The following is an 8,162-nucleotide window of genomic DNA, read 5'->3' as shown; positions in this document are numbered from 1 at the left end:
TTCACTAACTGCTCCAACGTGGGTCTTTCTCATGGGTTGCAGTTCTTCAGGAACAGACTGCTCCAGCATGGGTCCTTCCATAGGGTGCATCCTTCAGGAACAGACTGCTCCAGTGTGGGTCCTTCCATAGGGTGCATCCTTCAGGAACAGCCTGCTCCAGCATGGGGCCCCATGGGTCACAGGTGCTACCTGAAAACCTCCTTCTGAATGGGCTCTTCATGTGTTGCAGCTCCCTCCAGGGCATATCCTCCTGCTCTGCAGGCTGCAGGGGGACAACCTGCTTCACCAGGGTCTTCTCCACAGGCTGCAGGGAAATTTCTCTCCTTGCCTATTGTCACCTCCTCCTTCCCCTCCTCCTCTGACCTTAGTGTTGCAGGGCTGTTTCTCTTCCATTTTTCTCACTCCTCTCACAGCTTCTGCACAATGGTTTTTACCCTTCCTCAAACATGTTACCACGAAGGTGCTACCAGTATTGCTGCTGATGGGCTCAGCTTTGGCCGCCAGTAGGTCCATTTTAGGGCCATCGAGAACTGGCTCTACCCAGCATCAGGGCAGACCCTGTTTTCTTCTCACAGAAGTCACCCCTTCACCCACTGTGCTACCAAACCTTGCTAAATAGACCCAATACAGTAAGGTAGAATCATATAATCACAGAATCAATTAGTTGGGAAAAGACCTTTAAGGTCGCCAAGTAGATGACAATGCAGGTAAGAAATAGGGTACGTAGATCACATATATATGGTTTATCTACAGCAGCAAAATACATGCAAATTGATCAGTGTTTTTCTTCAAAAAGGGGAGAGCTAGCTGAGTATCAGTGGTGCAGTCAAACAGGAAAGGGTGGTCACTAACACAAGCCTCTGGAGCAGCTTGCAGAGCATGAAATATTCATATCAATTGACAGAGCCAAAGAAGAGAAAGTATTTATCAGTCTATAGGTAGGGCAACAATCTTATATGACTGAGACAGCTATGAAAGAAAACCACATTAGCCCAGTGCTGGGACACTGTAAATCAACCATTGTAAGCAGAGGCTGGAATCGCTGTCTCGGCAAACCATTAGGAAAGCTTTTGGTTGCCTGGGAGAATGCCGCAGCAAAACACACATGAATTATTCAGTCAGGTCCTCAGATCGTTAAGGCTGCGAAAGTAAAACCATAATATTCCTGTTACTTACTTCAAGTCGCTTGCAATGCACTAGCAATGCGAATTACCTCTCATTTGAAAACCAGGTGATGCAGGTACTGCAAGACTGTACTACCAAGTTTACTCACTGAGTTAGAGTGCATCCTCGGCTGGCCACGTCACTACATTTCGAATTACCTTCAACCTTTGTCCAGCACATCTATGTACTGTGAGCCTTCAGAAAAGGTGCCATTTCTATAAAATGTGACTTGGAAAGGAATACAAGCCAAGGACCACGTACATGCCTCATCAGAGCTGCTTTTTCTGGGAAGGACACTATTCACAGACAGTTTTTCATAGCAACATACGTACTTGATAGAAACAAACCAGTCCAAATAACAGGAGCAACAGGCACCACAATCTGCTATGTGCCTAACAAAGGCCTGGTATAGCTCCTGCTGAGATCAGTGGAAAGACTCAAGGAAATCATTGACAGTAGTGACTGCATTCAGTGTAAATCCTCACTCACATTCCCCCATATTTAAACACAGCAGGAACAGAGACTTTGTCAGGTTTTAAGGAGGACAGTAAAAAAATGCAGAAATTAGGGCTCCGACTTTACCTCCAAGGAGCGAGGTTACAATGCTCATGTGCTTTTGCAAACCCTGGAAACATGTATTTTCCCATTGTGCAAGTATTTATGCAATAAAATCAACATATATTATTTTCTCCAAAGACAAATAAACCCCAGACACTCAAACACACTCTGCGGAAGCGGCGTTTGCGATGCTCTAACTGCAGCTCAGCATCTCTCGCAGCTGATTGCTCTTTGACCGAGTGAGCAGTGAACAAGAGAGGAAGAAGAGGATGCCACAAAACCAGCCTGAAAAGCAGGCTCCAGTAACAGCCTGGATCAGCACTGAGAAAAGAGCTTTTGGACAACGCAAGCTGAGTGAGGGGTTTGAACTGTGAGCAAATGCATAACCTCCTTGTTTTCTCCCTTCTTCAAAGAAACAGAACTTTGCACTCTCTTCAAAAATGAAGAAAAGGGCACACAGCCTGGGTGGAAATGCTGCAGAATGTGTACACTCAATAAATATAACTGTCATTTTCTCAGTGCCTTGTTGGTGCCTGGTAAAATACTTGTGCAGAAGCTCCTATTCCATCTGCATGTAACACGGGGGGGGGGGGAAATCTATAGGTAAGGCAAAGAAGAAGGAGGTGAAAACATCCATCAGTGTGGGTGAGCTTTAACATCCAGCAAACCAGCAGAAGGTAAGAGCTATAGCAATGCTCATTCCCACACAGCCTTTCCCACAGGGAAAGGAAACAGAAAGGAGAGGGGAAAACTAGTGGAATATTACCCAAAACTTTTCAGGGAAGGGGCCATGTGCAAAGCATATGCAGTTTACCAGGAATCACTGCCAAAATGCATTGGCACTCGATCTGGTGGGTGAATGATGCCAAATAACCCTTCTGCCTACTGTCAGCAGAACAGAGGAAATGTTGAGAGGGCACTGGGGGACAGAAAGGAAGAAAAATGCTACAAGCTCCTTCTGCTTCTGTCGAAAGCTATAAATTGTGCAGTAGAACTACTGCAAAATACAAAACTAGGGATGCAGCTCATTACACAGTGCTTAGAGCACTCATTAGTAGGAAAAGAATGTAAAGAAAGAATGTAAAGAATATGTTTTCCTTTTTCCCTTTCTTTTCTGTTTCCTACGATTATTCCACCACATTCTTCTATTCCCTTTCTCTGCCCTGCTAGCCCCAGGTTTCCTTCTAGCACTATTTGCTTTCTAGAATATTTCCTTCTTTTTATTCTCTCTTGTGCCCCTTCTGGTTTTGAGTTTCTTGTTTTTTCCATGGTTTCTTTTAATTCCCTTTCTCTTCCGGCATTTCTCCCCTCCCCTCTCTCTGCAGTTGAGTCTGTAGCAGGGAAGCTGTGCCAGCATTAGCCTTCCCTTGTACTGGAGAGCCCAGAACTGGAGCCAGCAGCCCCAGAGCGGCCTCATCAGTGCTGAGTAGAGGGGAAGGCTCGAACTCCCTCAACCTGCTGGCAATACTTTGTCTAAGAGAGCCCAGCACCTTCTTTGGGGCAAGGACACATTGCTGGCTTGTGTTCAACCTGGTGTTCATCAGCACCCCCAGGTCCTTTTCTGCCAAGCTGCTTTCCAGCTGGGAAGACACCAAACATGTACTGGTGCACGGATATATACAGCACGAAAAGGTCTTCACTCAACCTCCCCAGTGGGCACTAGGGACAAGGTATCCAGTCCTCCAAAACTCTTGCACTATTCACCCTCCTCAGCCTCTGTGCTGCCTTGAAGGGCACATTAAACACATTCTGTTTCATGCTTAGAAGCACCACTGTGAGGGCTGCAGCCCAGACCGCCCATATCCACACACTCTGAAGGAAACAGGGAACAGCAAGGCCAAAGAAGTGTCCCATCGGGCCCAGAGAGGATCCGTATCAGAGGAGTCGAGTGCTTTCAGCCATACAGCCACAAATAACTGATGGGCAAGTTTGAGGAAGGCAAAGGAAGGCAGGAGTCCCTTCACCCCGTAGCAGCCCCTCGGCACTGATACGCAATTCTGGGCATGTCTATTTGGATTCCTCAGGCTCTTCATTCCTTTGACTCTCACAATGAAACTGATGGCTTGAGGAATTGTATTTTTCCCTAAGCAGCTATCAAGCACCAGAAAGCAAACCTGTTTTTTTTTCAGAGCCCATGAACAAGTTATTTTGTATGTTTCCTTGCTGGGAATAGAGCCAAGACCAGGTAATAAAAGTTCGACTTCAAAATGCTCTCAACTGTTTGCTACTTTAAAAGCTGATTTGAGGCAGTCAGTATTAGAAGCTGTTGACTAATGGAAAACTGTAGCTCTATGTAATTCTGTCAAGGCAGACATTTCTTTCATTGTTCTTGAATGCTTTTATCATATGAACCTTTATAAACTATTAGAGGTTATTTTGTCTTCCTGTTCATTCCCCACTGAGAATGAAGGATTTTTTCTCCTCCCAGGTCCTACACAGCAACAAAAGGGAAGCAGGATGGTCATGGGAGAGATCACGTAGAACACCTTCATCTGCAGAGGATTAGCAATGGCACCCGCAAAAAAGGAGCCTTCCAAATCCTTGTTCAGACAAGGTACAGAAGAAAGGGTCTGTTTCAAGGAGAGATAAACCTCTGTAATGTTACCACTGACCAAACTCTTCAACCAGCAAAGATCCTCAAGGTCAAAGCTCAAGGAAACTCATGTGAGGGGAACTCCAGGAGCAGCTTATTCATTAGTATACAACCCTGGTGTCTTTGGAAATCACTTTGCAGTCAGCTGGGCCGGCAGAGTGTGCAGTGAGGACCCAAGGCAATGTGGTGACACTGGCTCCTGCAGCCACCCCAACCCATTACCTCCCTAACAGGGCACTCAGTCCTCACATCAACACGGTGCTGCCACCACCCAGCAGATACAGCTGCACTTCAGCTGCCCCCCATGCCCCAGCCTTAGGATGGGGCATTGTACTGATGCGCTAAGACTGGAAAATACCGAAGAACCTTTAACTTGGAAATTCCAGAACACCAAAGAGAAAAAGAACCATTCAGAATCAGTATAGAAGTCAGAATTTCCTGGCGAACAGAAGCAGCTAGGCCAAAACATGCTGTTAAGACCGCAGCTTTGAAAGCAGCTCATTCTGACTGAGTGGAGTAAAGATGACTGATGATTATCTATTGGGAGAAAGAACTACTCCATGCTCATGAAAAGCACTGCATCATCAGCAGTGCTGATATGGAAAGATTATGGGAAGGACAAAGTCCCTCTACAGAGGTAGAAATACATACAATTTTTGTCATTTTCATTTTAATAAATCGTTGATTCCCTCTAGAAAGGTTAACTCTGTGTTCTCAAACAGTAATCTCTTCATGATCAGACTGCATGAGTGTTTGGGCAAACTGCTGAAACCAATGTATAAAACATGGCCATATATTTATATAAATGTAATTATGACATAACTGTAACTATTATATAAATAAAATTTTATCTAAATGCACATAAATACATGTTATGTAAATATATACATAAAAAGCCAACGGCTAGAAAGCTCAAACTCCTACCCTTCCAATCTCATCTTTCAGCTGAGCTTAGAGGAGGTAGAAACCACTCCCAAGCAACCTCGAAAAGCTGCAAATTACTCAGTTGCTCAAGCAATAATTTCCATCTACTCCAGAGAACTCTGATACCTGATGCAAAAGCTAAAACTAAGGTATTATTTTAAAAGTGCATAAATGTGCACATGAAAAAGCGGAAATCATTTTAATCAGAATTAAACTTCTATCCATGTTTTTTTCCTTATGTGTAAAGTCAGCCCTTCCTGGCTATCGCTTCAAATTCAGGCTTGGAGAGAACCCTCTCTCTCCCCCTACAGAATGCACATGAATAATGAAGTACCAATTTCACATAAATTAATCTAGAAAAAACACTGTCACATAACCCCAGGTTTGTGTGTGACATTGGTTCCCTCTTCTGTACCCCCATGCTCCTGTATCCAACTTGACAAATGTCTTATATTAAGATGGTAGCTCTCCAACCTGAAAGACTGCTACACGTCCCTGTGACTCTGTTGTAACGAGGAGCATCATTGCACTGCAGCGCAGAACACTTGTTCAGATTCTCAGCAGCAAGGACCAGATTTGCCTTAAAACTCTGCTAGCACAGACTTTGTTATAGACATCCATCTGAATGCAAATCACAGCACTTGGCTTTAGCTGAAATATCCAGCATGCTTAGAAATCAGAGGTCACAAACACACATTTCTGCAAAAATGCATAAATGATAAAAGAATCAGGAGTGGGACAAAGGAAGCTCACAGCTAGGTAATTCAGTGAGAACGGATGGGAAGCAGGTTCCAGTCCCTGCTGTACTTGATTTGAAGCACAGGCTGAAAACACAGGTCTCTCAAATCCAGGTAAAATACCAAATCATGGCATCATTTGCTATTCTTGTCATTTGGAATACTTGCTCTCCTAGGATAATCAGCTCCTCTCCACTTATATGTCTTGGCTTCATTTCATGTTAAATGTGGGTTTTTTTTGCAATTTCTATGAAACAAATGACTGTGGGTTTCTGTTGGACACATGCATTTTTCCACTTGGCTTCTAAATAGTTACTGACACGGGCGACTTGTGAAGAATTAGAGCCAATATTCAGCTGTGGTAAATCAATGTTCCTGCAACAGTTTCACTTGATTCATAGGTGTTGATCTTCTGATAAATGTATCTCAGTCAGAGAATAGACAAGACAATGTATAACCTTAACACAGCAAGAAGCAATGAAGTCACATCATGACAAAGCCGACTTAAAAAAATGTATCTTGGGAAATGGCTGGGCAAACACTATAAACCTCCCCTGCTTATTAAATACAATGGGACAGCTGTATCTGGGACTGGAAGGTCATGCAAGATTTATTCCTTCCTTTAATAAACATTGATTATACCTGCTTTGGTGTGGACTGATCATGGCCATAGATGCTTAGTGATATGGGTTAGTGGTGGCCTTGCAGTGCTGGGGAGCAGCTGGACTTGATGCTCTTAAAGGTCTTTTCCAACCCAGTTGATTCTATTCTATGATTATAAGCTTGGTGGCCCATCCATATTGCACTATGAGACTTGTCCCAGCTGCATGATCTGCACTCCAGCTTCTATATTCAAGGTCAACGAAGAACAATTTAGCCAAGTTAGTTTCTTTCTACACTTGTCTTTCCACTGTACCCTCAGCTCACAACTCTGATGAAATGATACTATCATCTTCATCTCTTTCTTAGTTCAGATTGGACTCTCACAAAACATATTAGGAACTATCAAAGGCCACTGAAATCTCTCTTCTCAAGCACCATAGTTTCGAAGTTCCTGTTTCTCCCTTGCCCCTTCCTAGATGAGAAACATCATCATGCCATGATCTAAGCCATGCACTTGATATATGTGTAAAATTCCAGTTACTCAAAAAGCAACTGCTGAAAAAGAAATCTTTACTCAGTTTTGAAACATACCCAGTACTAATGAGCTACTTATCTCTCACTCTCTGGGTACACCTACACTGAGGAATACCTTGCATGTTGCTTGCCAGTTTAGCCTCCGAGGGCTCTTTGAAGCATACATTGACTGGTGCAGCCAATCTCTGTATCGACACTTACAAGAGGAAAGCAGGCTTCTAAAGAGAAAGACAAGATCAATTTAATTTGCTTCCTTCGACTTCCACTGTTGCACTCTGCAGCAAAAGGGGAAAGATTCAGTCTGCTCCCTGGTTTTCCATGCACGTGTAGGCAGACTGAACTGTTGAAAAACCAGATGATCTTAAGCACCCACGGACTTCTGCCATCGGTATGAGAGGGATGGAGCAAAAGCAAACAATTAAACCATGTCAGATACTTCAGAGTGTCCTCAGACAGGGGATGAATTTACAGCTCGAAGAATATGAAATATTCATGTAGGTACAATTACAAGAAATTCCATTATTTATCATGTCCAGTCATTCATATCCTATTACAGAAAAAAAAAAACATTTTTTTTTCATCTAGTCCAGGCACTACCACAGATTCAACAAAGCCAAATGCCTGTGTGGATGAGAGAGCAACAAATCTTGTATGAGCTGAACTTCAGCCTTGCCCAGGCATCCTTTTTTGACTCAAGGCTAGTACAGTGTGCTCGATCCAGTAACAACTGACTTGGGTAACTACGAATTATGCTTCAGACTATTGTTTGACTAAAGAGTTACCGGTCCCTGAAGCACAACCTAAAATGATCAGTGAGACAACTATCTTCCAGATAGAGCTTGCAAAGAAAGCGGTCTGAAGCAACCAGAAACTGGAGAAAGATATCTGAAGTCAGCACTGTGTAGTTTTGCACATATAAGCAAAGCAATACAAAATGACAAGGATGCCTTTTACATTAGTCCCTTCACAGAGGTGGCAGGCAGATGTCTTCTGGAGCTTGGCACCTAGATTCCTTACCCCTTTCCTAGGTATGAAGCCAGGAAGCAAAG

Source organism: Pezoporus occidentalis, unplaced genomic scaffold (assembly GCF_034315485.1).
Source record: "Pezoporus occidentalis ecotype Australia unplaced genomic scaffold, CSIRO_AGI_Poc_V1 ctg193, whole genome shotgun sequence".
NCBI classification, from domain to species: Eukaryota; Metazoa; Chordata; class Aves; order Psittaciformes; family Psittacidae; genus Pezoporus; species Pezoporus occidentalis.
This window is presented reverse-complemented; position numbering follows the sequence as displayed.